The sequence below is a fragment of the Mandrillus leucophaeus genome, unplaced genomic scaffold (assembly GCF_000951045.1).
Source record: "Mandrillus leucophaeus isolate KB7577 unplaced genomic scaffold, Mleu.le_1.0 Scaffold183, whole genome shotgun sequence".
Taxonomy (NCBI): domain Eukaryota; kingdom Metazoa; phylum Chordata; class Mammalia; order Primates; family Cercopithecidae; genus Mandrillus; species Mandrillus leucophaeus.
The window spans coordinates 4,171,294-4,187,951 of NW_012101843.1; positions in this window are offsets into that span (position 1 = coordinate 4,171,294).

The following is a 16,658-nucleotide window of genomic DNA, read 5'->3' on the forward strand; positions in this document are numbered from 1 at the left end:
TTTTCCTTGTGAAAATGGTATATAAGCACCTGCTTCTTTGAGTCTCACTTCTTTTCTGTAAATGCCTGTGTATGTAACTGTTAAACAAAAATTTTATCTTTTCCCCTGTTAATCTGTCTTTTGTTCATTGAATTATCAGGCCTCAATTACTGAATATAAGACAGCGGAGGGAAGGTTTTTCCTCCCCAACAACAACAAAATGTTCTCTCTACTTCTTAGGTACTTTCACCAAAAAAAAAAAAAAAAAAAATTTTAAATCATCCTCTTGATTTCTATAAGGATTTTAAAAAATGAAACGATAGAAAACATATTCAACAAAATTATTGATACATAGTTAATATTGATATATTATCCAAATATAAACTAGGCCTTGCTGGTCTATCTGCATATGTGGCAAATAGTACAAATATAAATTTTGGGAAATTTCATTCCATCTTTATATTTCTTACCAAAGACAATAAAAAGGATCTTTCCTGTTCAATATCCTGCACACTTTGTACACCACATTGCTAAAAAGGAGTGTGACTTGGTTACCTGTAACATTGAGGCTTTCATTATGAAAGTTTTGGTCACTTGTTAGTTTCCTCCAAGCTGCAGGATTACTTAATGAGATAACAGATGTTATAAAAATGGAAGGAGATAGTTTCCTTAGATATGTGCCCATAAGATAGCTGTCTGGCTGCCAGCTATAAAAAATTATTATTGTTATTATTGAGACAGGGTCTTGCTCTGTTGCTCAGACTGGGGTGCAGGGGCATGATCATAGCTCACCACAGCCTCGGACTCCTGGGTTCGAGTAATCCTCCCTCCTCAGCCTCCCTAGTAGGTGGGACCACAGACATGCATCATCATGCCCAGCGAATTTTTTTATTACTTGTAGAGAGAGGGTCTCGTTATGTTGCCCAGGCTAGTCTTGAACTCCTGGACTGGACTCAAGAGATCCTCCTGCCTTGGCCTCCTAAAGTGCTGGGATTACAGGCAGGTAATTAAATATTGTCTATAAAGTTGTATTCTCAAAATGTGAGACAAGGGCCAGGTGCAGTGGCTCATGCCTGTAATCCCAGCACTTTGGGAGGCCGAAGCAAGTGGATCACCTGAGGTCAGGAGTTCAAGCCCAGACTGGCCAACATGGTGAAACCCCGTCTCTACTAAAAATACAAAACTTAGCCAGGCGTGGTAGTGCATGCCTATAATCCCAGCTACTCAGAAGGCTGAGGCAGGAGAATCGCTGGAAATTGGGAGGCAGAGGCTGCAGTGAGCTGAGATTGCACCAGTGCACTCTAGCCTGGGCAACAAAGCGAGACTCCATCTAAAAAAAAAAAGTTACCAAAAAAGGGCAGCCAAGTTAAACAGGACTTTCTCATTTCTTTACTAAAACTACAACTTATTTGGAATCCAGTTTTTATTTCATAAAATCAGATTACATCTGTGCTTTAAACCCATTTTTCCCGAGAGGGATTTAACTTATGATGGCATCCAATGTCCTTTGGAATGTTTACAAATGATAGATATCTTAGATGTGGATTGTCTATATGATGGATGTATAGATGCAGAGGGCCTCATTGAAAACAGCTGGTTTACAAAACAAGACTGTAGATACAAAGCAGATGGACATTTTTGGAGTGTTGGAAATGAATTCTCCTTAGTCTAAAAATCCTAAGGATTCCACGCTTACACGCTTTTGTTGAGATGATATTAAGCTTGATGTCATCCCAAGAAATTGACACCACAAATTAGTACACCATGGGATCAATAACGGCAGAGCTGCAGGTCAGACTGAATTTTCCATTTGACCATATTCAGTTCACCACTGCAGGAAAAAAAAGAAGGATATCCTAAAGGCTGCAGGCATTTCAGAGAAATATTATTGGAAAAGGAAACAAAGAGTAAAAATATGCTGTATTATGGAACAGAAAGAAATATGTCGTTGTTTTTTGTTGTTGGTATTTTGAGACAGAGTCTGTCGCCCAGGCTGGAGTGCAGTGGCATGATCTCCGCTCACTGCAACCACCGTCTCCTGGGTTCAAGTGATTCTCCTGCCTCAGCCTCCCAAGTAGCTGGGATTATAGGTGTGCACCACCATGCCTGGCTAATTTTTGTATTTTTAGTAGAGACAGGGTTTCACTATGTTGGCCAGGCTGGTCTCGAACTCCTGACCTTGAGTGATCCACCCGCCTCAGCCTCCCAAAGTGCTGGAATTATAGGCATGAACTGCCGCACCCAACTGTCATTATTTTTTATTAGATATAGGTTAATATTTGTTTAACTAGTCCTATTGTATTCATGCTCTCCTTTTGAAGAGTATTACATTTGTGTATTTTAAGAATATATGAGGCCCAGGTGGAGTGACTCATGTCTGTAATCCCAGCACTTTGGGAGGCTGAGGTGGGCAGATTGCTTGAGCCCAGGAGTTCAAGACTAGCTTGGGCAACATAGCAAAACCCTATCTCTATAAAAAATACAAAAATTAGCTGGGCAAGGTGGCACATGCCTGTAGTCCCAGCTACCTGGGAGGCTGAGCTGGGAGGATCACTTGAGTCCAGGAGGTTGAGGCTGCAGTGAACCGTGTCTGTGCCACTGAGCTTCAGCCTGGCTGCAGAGTGAGATCTTGTCTCAAAGAAAAAAAGGAAAAAAAAAAAAAAAAAGAATACACAATAATATGATCTATACAATTTAAATATCTAATAAAGAGTTAAAAAATTGTTTTATCAGGCCAGGAGCGGTGGTTCACGCCTATAATCCCAGCACTTGGGGAGGCTGAGGCAGGTGGATCACTAGAGGTCAGGAGTTCGAGACCAGCCTGGCCAATATGGTAAAACTCCGTCTCTACTGAAAATACAAAAATTAGCTGAGTGTAGTGGTGCACACCTGTAATTCCAGCTATACAAGAGGCTGAGGCAGGAGAATAGCTTGAACCCAGGAGGCGGAGGTTGCAGTGAGCAGAGATTACACCACTGCCCTCCCCCCTCCAGCCTGGGTAACAGAGTGAGACTCTGTCTCAAAAAAAAAAAAAAAAAAAATTGTTGTATCAGAGAATCCAAAGAAACATTATAAAATATCATTATACTTTCTTGCACGTTATTTTTAATTACTTCTATTATTACTACTAATTGTCCCTGTTAACTAGTCTTATGTGGTTTTGTTTAATAGCATTTATGGAAGAAAAGTAACACAGAATATATAATTTTAAATAAATACCTATTTTTCATGTTTTATGTTAAAGTAGTAACATATATGTGTAAATATTATATATACATACGTGTGTGTGTGTGTGTGTGTGTGTATATATATATATTGGTCTGGTATGACTGTTTCTCAGTTGACTCTCTAAAAAGCTGGTCACCATACACCAAAACTAGGCATTAGCTTTTTGCTAAAAGTTTGCTAGCCAGGTAGTGGCTCATGCCTGTAATCCCAGCACTTTGAGAGGCTGAGATGGGTGGATCCCTTGAGCCCAGGAGTTCAAGACCAGCCTGAATAACATAGCAAGACCACCCACCCCCCCATACCATCTCTTTAAAAAAAAAGTTTGCCAAATTGTTAGACAAGAAAATGTATGTTAAATAATGATTTGATTAATAACTTTTGAGAAAATGTACATTTCTTTGATTCCTAGGGAGACCGAACATTTTTCACATGTTCATTGTTTACCAAATGACTTCCTTTGGCGCAGCCTGGTTTTAACGTTTGCCAACATTTCCACTGACCTCTTTTTGTCTTTTTCTTATTGATTTGTTAAGACTTCTTTAGGACTATACCCCTATGCCTATCATATATTGCAAAAACATCTCAAATTGTTGCTTGCTCTTTATGGTGGGTTATTTGGACATACTATAGAAGTTTTTGTCTTCTGAGTTACCTCTTTTTAGTTTTTCCTTAAGGAGACAGTTTCATGCAAGGTTAAGAGTGGGGCTCTGGGCTGGGCATGGTGGCTCATGTCCATAATCCCAACACTTTGGGAGGCTGAGTGGGGAGGATCACTTGAGCTCTGGGCAACATAGATCTCATCTCTAAAAAATAAAATATATATATATTTTAAATAAAGAATGGGGCTCTCGGCCAGGCGCAGTGGCTCATGCCTGTAATTCCAACACTTTGGGAGGCCGAGGCAGGTGGATCACCTGAAGTCAGGAGTTTGAGACAAGCCTGGCCAATGTGGTGAAACCCCATCTCTACTAAAAAATATATAAAAATTAGCCAGGCATGGTGATGGGCACCTGTAATCCCAGCTACATGGGAGGCTGAGGCAAGAGAATCACTTGAACCCGGGAGGCAGAGGTTGCAGTGAGCCAAGATCGCACCAGTGCACTCCAGCCTGGCAGACGGAGCAAAATTCCGTCTCAAAAAGAAAAAAAAAAAAGAATGAGGCTCTGGAGTTCTAAGTTTGAGTCCCAGCTCCACCTAGATAGACTTTGAGCAAGTATCTCAGTACTGTTACTATTATTGATGCCTTCTCCCTTTGCTCGAGATCAGCTAAATATTCACTTTTCTTTTCTTTAGTTTGTCAAGTTTTTATACCAAGCATTTCATTTGTCTGGAATTCATATTGGTAAATGATGGCTAAGTCATCCTCTGTTTCTAGGGAGGTCTTGCTTTCCTCCCATAGAAGATGGAAAAGGGTGAGCCCGCAGCAGCTGTCCCTCTGTTCTGGGGCCTGCTCAGCTGCCTCTGAATCACGCTTTGCTGTGGCACTGGGAGGGTTTTATAGCTCCTGACTTCCTGGTGGGCAGAACAGCGTCCAGACTGGGTCCCAGCTGAAACAAGTCTCCCTTCGTGGCATAGAAAAATGACCTCTATGCGCTTCCTCTGTGTGGCTATTATGGAGCCCCTGGCTGCAGTTGTCTTGGGTTTCTCTTTAACTGATTCATGCCCAGTGGCCAGAAGATTAAAACCACAGGCGACATCTCTCTGACCCTGTGCCATTTTCTCCGACCTTCTCTTCCCTCCAGAAGCAGGATTTCCCACCCATCCTCATGTTTCCTGCCTAAGTGACACCTTCTAGATCTGAATCCGGGATGACTGGTTCTTCTTCCTCCCCTCCTAGGCTCAGGCCTCACTTCCACCCACCCGCAGGTGCAACATGTGACATACTTGGGAAAACAAGCTCTTGTTTACCTGCCTGGTAACAAAGTAGGAGTTCTATGGACATTTGATTCCATTTTAACAGCATAATTATCTTCAAACAAATTCTAGCTTTCTGGAAATGTCAAGTGTGTCATATTCACTTTAATTCCTGGTTTGGCAAGTACTTTGCATTGATTACATATGCAATCAAATATTGGTTAAACTGAATTATATTTGATTTTTAAAATATTGATAATGAATACAGGGAGGAGAGTGTCTTTGTATATGGACATAGGCCTGGATTCCTCCCTAGGCCTACCTCTGCCAGGTTTCTTTTTTTCCAACTCTAATTTATCCAGTATTTCTCAGAGGAGAGCTTTGCTCCTTCTCCAAATTATTCTTTAGGGGAAAAAAATCAGTTGCTTCTCCTTAGGCTAGGGGCCCTGGGCAAAATAGTTTCTTTACCTCTAGCTTATCTCACTCTTTCTCCTGTGGTTTCAAAAAAATCCCTGTAAATTCTAGATCAGATTTGCTGATGAGCTATGGGAACCTCTGAGCTTAAGGGAGTATGTAGGCTGCAACCGCAGGTTCTTCTGACTAATCTGATCCCTCCGGAGGCGGGTCCCCCAGGCAGTCAATGCGTTTGTACCACAGCCTATGAATATTTTATGGGTATCCTTTTGTGCTCACTAATGGGGCCTGAACTGTACAATCTGCCTTAAATAATACCAAAAGAATGCTCTCTCCTGACCCCTGTCCCTGAATGATTTATGGAGATGAACTAGGCCTATCAGAGATTCATTATTGATGTTGTTCTTTAGAGACATTTTCCAGCAACGTGGGAACGGGGGTTGTAAATTGATGTTCATCCAGACAGTGAACACTTTGGGAGAGTTTAGTGTGAAATCTGTGCGTTTGGAGATGGTTTTTAAGTTGCTGACAGAAATAGAGTTCTAGCTCTTTGGAGGTTACAAGATTAGAAGGGGCTTAAATTTCTTAAATAAAGAGGCCAAAAGAATATTCTAAAGATCTTTACTCCCACTACCCAAGATTATGTAATTCCTCTAATTTCTTGTCAATCTAGAGCATCAGTCAAAATAATTAAAGTCCTTCCTTGGCTCCGGGCTCTCCCACCTCTATGCCTTCTTTTATCTGGAAGTCACTATTCAGCCACCGAGTATTCATTAAGTCAGCTGTGTACTCTTCACTTTGAGTGATACCAAAAAAGGGAAGACATTATTTCTGCTACTGAGAAGTCCTCAGTCTAACTGGAGAAGACAAGACCTACGTACATTATTTAAGTCAGCTTGTAACCGAATGTGAATATGGCACAGTGCTAGGAAAGTTTCCAGAAGGAAAACATTAATGTCTGCAGGATAAGTGAAGCATGACTTTACGGAGAGAATGGGGCTTGAATGGTTAGATTTTGACTGGCAAAGAGCATCCTAGAAAAGGTAGCAACATGAGTATAAGTCACTAAAGCAACAGTGTGGGTTACAGGGACTGCATCAGTTGGGAAGAGAAGAGAAAATAGGGGCTGGGAATAGAAGGAAGTGTCATCTTCTAGAATGAAGTGGAGCCCAGAGCCCAGAGCTGTATGATCAGTATGAAAAGAAGACTCTCGGCTAGGCACGGTGGCTCAAGCCTGTAATCCCAGCACTTTGGGAGGCCGAGGTGGGCGGATCACGAGGTCGGGAGATTGAGACCATCCTGGCTAACACGGTGAAACCCCATTTCTACTAAAAATACAAAAAAAAAATTAGCTGGGCATGGTGGTGGGTGCCTATAGCCCCAGCTATTCGGAGGCTGAATCAGGAGAATGGCGTGAACCCGGGGGGGCGGAGCTTGCAGTGAGCCGAGATTGCGCCACTGCACTCCAGACCCAGACGGGGCAATAGAGCAAGACTCCATCTCAAAAAGAAAAAAAAAGAAAGAAAAGAAGACTCTCCTGGGGCAAAACCCAGTGATCTCTTTATCTATCTATCTATCTATCTATCTATCTATCTATCTATCTATCTATCTATCTATCTCTCTATCTCTCTATCTATCTTCTCTCTATCTCTCTATCTATCTTTCTATCTATCTTTCTATCTCTATCTATCTATCTATCTATCTATCTATCTATCTATCTATCTATCTATCTATCTATCTATCTTTTTTGAGACAGAATCTTGTACCATCTGAGCTCACTGCAACCTCCACCTCCCAGGTTCAGATGATTCTCCTGCCTTACCCTCCTGAGTAGCTGGGAGTACAGGCACCCACCACCATGTCTGGCTAATTTTTGTATTTTTAGTAGAGACAGGATTTCACCATATTGGCCAGGATGGCCTCAAACTCCTGACCTCATGTGATCTGCCCGCCTCAGCTTCCCACAGTGTTGGGATTACAGGCGTGAGCCACCGTGCCTGGCCCAAATCTCTACTTCTGATTTGTCTCTTGCTGTGGTGTCTCCCCAGTTCCCACTGCCCCCACCACATTGGCCTCAGAGGTTAGACTTCCTCCTTTTCAAACCTCTGTCCCACATGTGGAGCAATGTCCTTTCCTTTGCTTCCCCTTGCACAGCTGAAATAAACCGAAATTTAAGGAACATTTACTAAACACAAAGGGTAAACCCAAAGAGAACCAATACATAAATAATTTAGTTTATAAAGTATACCTTGCCTTCTGGGCTTGTAAATGCTAGCTCATTCCAAACACCAGGAAAAGTGGGCATTGCCTCAGTCCATTCTACCTAGCTTATTTTATATTTTATTTTATTTTATTATTTTATTTTATTTTATTCTATTTTATTTTATTTTATAGACAGAATCTCACTCTGTCGGCCAGGCTGGAGTGCAGTGACACAATCTTGGCTCACTGCAACCTCCGCCTCCAGGGTTCAAGCGATTCTCATGCCTCAGTCTCCTAAATAGCTGGGACTACAGGCGCCCACCACCACACCTGGCTAATTTTTTGTATTTTTAGTAGAGACAGAGTTTTGCCATGTTTCCCAGGCTGGTCTCGAACTCCTGAGCTCAGGCAATCCGCCCACCTTGGCCTCCCAAAGTGCTGGGATTGCAGGCGGGAGATACCTCGCCCTCTCCTTAGCCTATTTTAGGGACATCTTTAACCTTCAACACCCAAGAAGATCCTTCTAAACATGTCAGTCCCTTAAAATCCAAGTCAATTCAATTCAGCCTCCTAAACCCACAGGTATTACCTTATCAGGAGAAATGCAATCCAGCTATCACAAAGTAAGTGATGCCTGTGCACAGTTAGGAGGGATACTTTCTGCCTAGGAGATATCTTTGGGGAGGGGCCATGCAAGGCTTTGAAAGCAAGAGCTGTTGAAAGCTGATGGCAATGGGTTCAGGATAAATGGATAAGAGCGATGTGATTTTTGAGGTACATAAACTCACTTGAACTTTTTGCATGGTATGCCCCTGAGGCTACTCTCTGATACAGACTAGCATTTCTTTCTTTTGCCTTTTGTCCCCTTTATTTTTTTGAGCTGATGTCTCATTCTGTGGCCCAGGCTGGTGTGCAGTGGCACAATCATGACTCACTGCAGCCTCGAACTCCTGGGCTGGAGCAATCCTCCTGTCTCAGCCTCTCAAGTAGCTGGGATCACAGGCACGCACCACCACACCCAGCTAATTTTTTTCTTTTATTTTTTTGTTTATTTATTTATTTTGAGATGGAGTTTTGCTTTTTCTCCCAGGCTGGAGTGAAGTGGTGCAATCTCGGCTCACTGCAATCTCCACCCACTGGGTTCAAGCGATTCTTCTGTCTCAGCCTCTCAAGTAGCTGGGATCACAGGCACGCACCACCACACCCAGCTAATTTTTTTCTTTTATTTTTTTGTTTATTTATTTATTTTGAGATGGAGTTTTGCTTTTTCTCCCAGGCTGGAGTGAAGTGGTGCAATCTCGGCTCACTGCAATCTCCACCCACTGGGTTCAAGCGATTCTTCTGTCTCAGCCTCTCAAGTAGCTGGGACTACAGGTGCCTGTCACCACGCCCAGCTAATTTTTTTTGTATTTTTAGTAGAGATGGGGTTTCTCCATGTTGGCCAGGCTGGTCTGGAACCCCTGATCTCAGGTGACCCACCCCCCCGCTGCCCTCGGTCTCCCAAAGTGCTGGGATTACAGGCATAAGCCACCACACCCAACCCTTTTGTCATCTTTCTTTCTTTGGCTGCCCACTTTTTTTTTTCCTTTTCTTTTCTTTCTTTCTTTTTTCTTTTTTTTGAGATGGAGTCTTGCTCTGTCACCCAGATTGGAGTTCAGTGGTACAATCTCGGCTCACTGCAACCTCTGCCTCCCGAGTTCAAGCAATTCTCCTGGCTCAGCCTCCCCGGTAGCTGGGATTACAGGCACCATCAACCACCACACTTGGCTAATTTTTGTATTTTTTTTAATAGAGACGCGGTTTCACCATGTTGGCCAGGCTGGTCTCAAACTCCTGACCTCAAGTGATCTGCCCGCCTTGGCCTCCCAAAGTGCTGGGATCACAGGCGTGAGCCCCCGTGCCCAGCTTGCCCACTTTGTCTCTAGCTCCTCTTTCCCCAGGAACTCCTGAAGGTCCTTAGCTTTGCCTTCCACGTTCTCCCCCAGGTCGAGCTACTGAGCCTCCTCCTTTTCAATGGTATTTGTCCTTAAAGGGGGTTTCCACTCCGTACCAAGCAGCAATACAACCTGAAGAAGTTACCAAATTTCCAGAAATCTGACCAAACCTCTTAGTCCTTAAAGACCAGGAGTCTTTTAAAAATCTTTGTATCCCGGCCAGGCGAGGTGGCTCATGCCTGTAATCCAAGCACTTTGGGAGGCTGAGGCAGGTAGATGGCCTGAGGTCAGCAGTTCAAGACCAGCCTGGGTAACATGGCAAAACCCTGTCTCAACTAAAAATACAAAAATTAGCGGGCGTGGTGGCACATGCCTGTAATCCCAGTTACTCAGGAGTCTGAGGCAGGAGAATCGTTTGAACCCGGGAGGAGGAGGTTGCAGTGAGCTGAGATCGCACCACGTCACTCCAGCCTGGGCATAGGAGCGAAACTCCATCTTTCGGAAAAAAAAATTAAATCTTTGTATCTCAGGCTCTTAAGATAGTTCCAAGCCTGTAATAGGGAAGTGTTTTAACTAACCTAATATATTAAGTAAAATAAGGGGGAAACGAGCCATGTCATAGAAGCCAAGAATGAATCAAAAGCTTCCAGAAGGGGATGCTCAATAACACCAACTATTACAGAGACACCAAAGGAGGACCAAAAACCACCCACGCTCCCGGATTTGCGAAGGGAAGGTCAACGGTGTGCTTTGTCAGGACAGTTTTAGTGCAGGTGAAAGCGTGATTGAATTAATTGTTGGTTGACTAATGACAGGTGGAGAAGGGAAGCTGGTGAGTGTAGACTATTACATTGGGGGGAGGGCTGGCGCCAGAGGAGGTAGGAAGACTTCGGGAAATTGTCCTTGTTTTTTCTTCAAGTGTTACTGTTTGTTCTTGTTTTTCCATGGGAGGTTCTCAGCTGAGGATAAGGGGTTAATGGAGAAGGAAAGGTTGAATGTATCAGAGAATGACTAATAGAACAACACTGCCGTGGAGGTGGTGTGAAGAGTGTGGTCGCTCACTGCAACCTCCGCCTCCCAGGTTCAAGCAATTCTCCTCTCTCAGCCTCCCGAGTAGCTGGGATTACAGGCACACGCCAACGCGCTCGGCTAATTTTTGTATTTTTAGTAGAAATGGGGTTTCACTATATTGGCCAGGTTGATCTTGAACCCCTGACCTCAGGTGATCCACCCACCTCAGCCTCCCAAAGTGCTGGGATTACAGGCATGAGCCACCACGCCGGCCTGTTTCCTCTCTGTTAAAGGCCATAATGATAGTGCCAATTTCATGGGATTGTTGTGAAAAACGAGATCATATGTGTGGAGTGCTAAGTGCAATGCCTGGCACATCACAAACACTCAATAACAGCTAGAAGAGGTCTTTGTTATTAGTGAGATCTAGGCTTTCACTAGGAGTTCACAATGCTGGAAAGACAATGTACACCTGAAAAATATGTAAGGGGACACACAGGGCCTTCTTTGTGGAAAGGGCAAAGATTTGTGGAATCAAACAAATTTGTGTTTGCATTCCAAGTCTGCCACCTACCAGCTGTGTGGCTTGAGGCAAGCCATTTAATCTGAGAGTAATGATGATGCCATGTAGTTAATATCTTCATTCTCCAATGTGTTAAGTGCCTACTAAGTACCAGTCACCGTACGAGGTGTTAGAGGTAAAGAGACTTTAAAAAGACACTTTCAGCCAGGTGTGGTGGCTCACGCCTGTAATCCCAGCACTTTGGGAAGCTGAGATGGGTGGATCACCTGAGGTCAGGAGTTCAAGACCAGCCTGGCCAACATGGTGAAAGCCCATCTCTACTAAAAATACAAAAATTAGCTGGGCGTGGTGGTGCACACTTGTAATCTCAGCCACTCAGGAGGTTGAGGCAGGAGAATCCCTGGAACCTGGGAGGCAGAGGTTGCATGGTGAGCTGAGATTGTGCCACTGCACTCCAGCCTGGGCAACAGAGAGAGACTCCATCTCAAAAAGAAAAAAAAAATTACAAAAGACACTTTCAAGCTGGGTGTGGTGGCTCACGTGTGTAATCCCAGTACTATGGGTGGCTTGAGGCAGGTGATTGCTTGAGCCTAGGAGTTAGAGACCAGCCTGGGCAACATAGCGAGACAAAAAATACAAAAATTAGCTAGGAGTGGTGATGTATGCCTGTAGTTCCAGCTAGTTAGGAGGCTGAGGTGAGAGGCTCATTTGAGCCCAGGAGTTTGAGGCTGCAATGAGCCATGATTGTGCCACTGCACTCCAGCCTGGGTAACAGAGCAAGACCCTGTCTCAAAAACAAAAGACACTTTATCCAGGCTCAAAGAGCACACAGTAGCACAGTATAGCTGGGGAGGCAGATGAAGATATGGTTACAATTGGGAAAACTAAGTGCTCTCACAAAGGTAGGTGTCAGGCAAGCAGGGAAATCCTGACACAGCGAGACTCCATCTTAAAAAAAAAAAAAAAGATAGGACAAAGTGACTTCCATAGCCTATGCAGGGACCATCAGAAACTACTGAATGGGTAAAGCCACAGAAAGTAAACTAGAAATCAGTTTTAGAATGAGCAGATTTGCAAAATATGAGGGCAAAAAAGGAGAAACCCCGTATCCACACAGCTAAAATTCAACAGCTCTATCAAAATGGCTGTAGTATCTATACCATAAATACTTGTTGATTTCCTAAGTACTTGCTTTAAGAAACAGGTACAAGGGAATGCCTTATTTACAAGTTGTTTCTTTTTCCTCTAATAGTTGAAAAGAGAGAAACTGGCCAGGTGCAGTGGCTCACATCTGTCATCCCAGTACCTTGGGAAACTGAGTTGGGCGGATCACCTGAGGTTGTGAGTTTGAGACCAGCCTGACCAACATGGCCAAACCTCGTCTCCACTAGAACTACAAAAATTAGCCGGGCTTGGTGGTGGGTGCCTATAATCTCAGCTACTTGGGAGGCTGGGCAGAAGAATTGCTTGAGCCCAGGAGGTGGAGGTTGCAGTGAGCCGAGATTGTGCCACTGCATTCCAGCCTGGGCGACAGAGCGAGGCCCTGTCTCAAAAAAGAAAACAAAAAAAAAGGGAGAGAAAAGAGAAAAGAGAGAGAGACCAGGACTTTTCTCTCTGTCTTGCTGGAGGCTGTGCTGAACCCCGAAGCCTGTTGATAGTTCTCCAGTTTCATTTGGCGTTGAAGCCCCTGAAACTCCCGGGCTGCAGGTTGTAACTTGCATCTTGGTCCTCTGTCTCCCACCTATCAGAGGAATACTTTCCATGGGAAGATACGGGCATTTCTAGTCTGGGGCTCTCTTTTAAGAATCATCTTCACTGCAGAAGTCAAAGGAGACAGAGTAGTGTGAACAGAAGTCAACAGGGGAAACAGCTCACAGGGGCTCTTCCCTGCAGTCCCTAGGGGGAGGATACTGTCATTTTCCTCCAAATATTTTCAGAACATTTTAAACGGTTTTGAGGACTTTAGAGAAAGTCCTCACTTCTTCTCTGTTCTATTCCTCCCTTGCTTGAGCTCCTTAGGGGCTTTCCTCTCTTTTCAGTTTCAGCTTAAGTTTAAATACAATATTTCCATAGAAATGTTCTCTGGTTATCTTTTTCTGCCTGCTTTGACTCTGTTTAAAAAGCCAGATTCAAGTTAGCACCAGGACACACCATTGACAAATTAAGTTTACCTGGTTATAAAAGAGATATAAAGTGACGTATGGAACCTTGGGACATTCCAAACTCTTATTTTTTATAACCTGAATGTAGGGAGGTGGTAATTAGGATGTGTGTTTAAGACAAGAGTACCAACCTCTGGTAACCAGTCTGGGCCCATGGCAAACACTAAATACGAGAAAGGGACAGTAGGGCAAAACAATTTCAATATACAATTATACCCTTTATGACCTTTTTTTTTCTTGAAAAAAAAAATGATAGTGATGGTAGGTAGTGATTGTTGTGTGCATTCCTTTTCAAATAATTTACTTGATGACCTAGCACAATGGCTCACATCTGCAATTCCAACATTTTGGGAGGCTGAGGTGGGAGGATCACTTGAGGCCATGGGTTCAAGACCAGCGTGGGTAACATAGTGAGACACTGCTTCTACAAAAAATTTAAAAACCAGCTGGGCATGGTGGTGCATGCTTGTCGGCCCAGCTAGTTGGGAGGCTACGGTGGGACGATCACTTGGGCCTGGGAGGTTGAGGCTGCAGTGAGCTAAGATGGCGCCACTGTACTCCAGCCTGGGCACAGAATGAGACCCTGTCTCAAAAAAAAAAACCATACAGGCTAAAATTAAGAAGCTGTCATAGTGTCAAACACTAAGACTGGCAATCCTAATTTGGTTTTCCTGATGTTACTGTTTACTTTATTGGGCTGTGAAAATCAAAGGACCTGCCACACTCAACCCACTGCTGGTCTAGCTGAGACCTCCTGAAGTGCAGAGGCAGTGCCCCTAAGAAAGAAATTTCCTTTTTTTAAAAAAGGGGGCCTTCTGGGGTAGCATTTTCTATTTTTAACCTTTTTTTGAAATTTTGATAAAAAACACATAACATAAAACTTACTATTGGCCAGGCCCAGTGGCTCATGCCTGTACATTTTGGGACGCTGAGGCGGGCGGATGACTTGAGGTCAAGAGTTTGAGACCAGCCTGGCCAACATGGTGAAACCCCGTCTCTATTAAAAATATAAAAATTAGCTGGGCATGATGATGCACACCTGTAATCCCAGCTACTCTGGATGCTGAGGCAGGAGAATCACTTGAACCCAGGAGACAAAGACTGCAGTGAGCAGAGATCATGCTGGCACTCTAGCCTGGGCGACAGAGCAAGACTCCATCTCAAACAAACAAACAAACAACAACAAAAAACTTACCATCTTGGCTGGGTGCAATGGCTCATACCTGCAATCCTGGTGCTTTGGGAGACTGAAGTGAGGAGGATTACTTGAGGCCAAGAGTTCAAGACCAACCTGGACAACACAGCAAGACTCCATCTCTACCAAAAAATGAAAAATAAAAATTAGCCAGGTGTCATGGTACGTACCTGTAATTCCAGCTAGTTGGGAGGCTGAAGCAGTACAATCGCTTGAGCCCAGGAGGTTGAGGCTGCACCACGGCACCCCAGCCTGGGCAAACAGAGCGAGACCCTGTCTCTAAAAAAACCTAAAACACTTTACTGTCTTAACCACTCTTAAGTGTTTAGGTGGTGTTAAGTACATTTACATTGTTGTGCAACTATCACCACCATTCATTTCTGCAGCTGAAATCTTCCCAAGCTGAATCTCTGCACCCATTGAATATTAACTCCTCATTCTCCCTTCTCCCAGCCCTTAGTAACCTCCAGTTTACTTTCTATCTCCATGAATTTGACTACTGTGTGTATATCATATACATAGAACCATGCAGTGGTTGTTCTTTTGTGTCTGACTTATTTCACCCAGCATAATGTTTTCAAGGCCCATCATCCATGTTGCAGCATGTGTCAGAATTTCCTTCCTTTTAAAGGTATTTTTTGACCAGACACGGTGGCTCACGCCTGTAATCCCAGCACTTTGGGAGACCGAGGTGGGAGGATCACCTGAGGTTAGGAGTTCAAGACCAGCCTGGTCAACATGGCAAAACTCTGTCTCTACTAAAAATATGAAAATTGGCCAGGAGGGGTGGCACATGCTTGTAATTGCAGGTACTCAGGAGATTGAGGCATGAGAATCGCTTGAACCCAGGAGGTGGAGGTTGCAGTGAGCCGAGATCGTGCCACTGCACTCCAGCCTGGGGGACAGAGCTAGATCCATCTAAAAAAAAAAGGTATTTTTAACTTTTTTGACAACACTGCTTGTATTGAAGATGTTCAGTAACAGGATGGTTGATAAAAGGGCAAGTCTTGCCAGCTTTCTGTATTTACTCATCTGTAAAATGGTTCTGAGTTCTATTACTATCATTTAAACACATCTAAGCAGGGGTCACCAACCCACAAGGTCCAGGCACATGTGTGGTAAAGCCACCTGGAGGGAGGCTGTGGTGAAGTGGAGGGAGACTGGCCTTTGATAAAGGCGGCTGCTGCTAGTTAGTTCCAATCCACTCTGTCCAATGTGTAATGTAGGCCCAGTACTGCAAGCACAAATCTGATTTCACACTCTGTCACCCAAGCTGGTCTCAAACTCCTGCATCAGTATCCTAAAATGCTGGGATTCCAGGTGTGACCCCCTGCCCCTGGCCACAAATCTGATTTTTATGTATTGGCCAACACTGTTGGGCTAAACAGAACATGTTTGCAGGCTGGCTCTGGCCCACAGGGTCACCTGTTAGAATGTCTGCCAGGGCTAATAAAAAGCTAATTTTAGTGTGGCCTCATTGATTCATTCCTGCAATTAACGTTTATGGGTCTCTACTAAAGGCTAGGTTACACATATAAGTTAATCTTATTTAAAAATGTACCTATTTTATTAGGTACTAGCATCATCTCCACTTTCCATATTAAAGACAAACCCAGAGCGGTGAAATAACTTGCCCCTGGTTACACAGTGGGAAGCGCTGAGGTGGGATTTGAACTCAGATGGTTTTCAGAGCCCAAAGTCCTGTCTCAAAGGAGGGCGACTCATAGGACAATGTTAACCTATGCACCTATGGACACTCCCAGAAAAGGTGATTTGCAACTTGTCTTGAAGGACGTCCTCAGCAGACAAGGCTGGACTGCAATCTAGGCAGAGGAAATAACTTGAGCCAGGGATCAAACACTAAGAGTGGCAGGAAATGAGCAGGAAGAGGTAGCGGGGTCCCTGACGCCATCTATTCAACTGTTTTTCAGAAAAGGTATCAGCTCTCGAAGGCTTACTTCTCGAAGGCTTACATCTTGCGAGAGCAAGAATGGTGTGTAAAGACGGGAATTTACAAAAGCCCTCACTGCTGACCGTAAGTGCCAGCGAACGACTCGCGCCCTAGCTTTCCCGCCTCCGCCTCCGCTGCGGCCCCGCCCACCACCCTGGGGAACTACAAGTCCCGTCATGCACCGGCGCGCGCCGGGAGCTCGCTC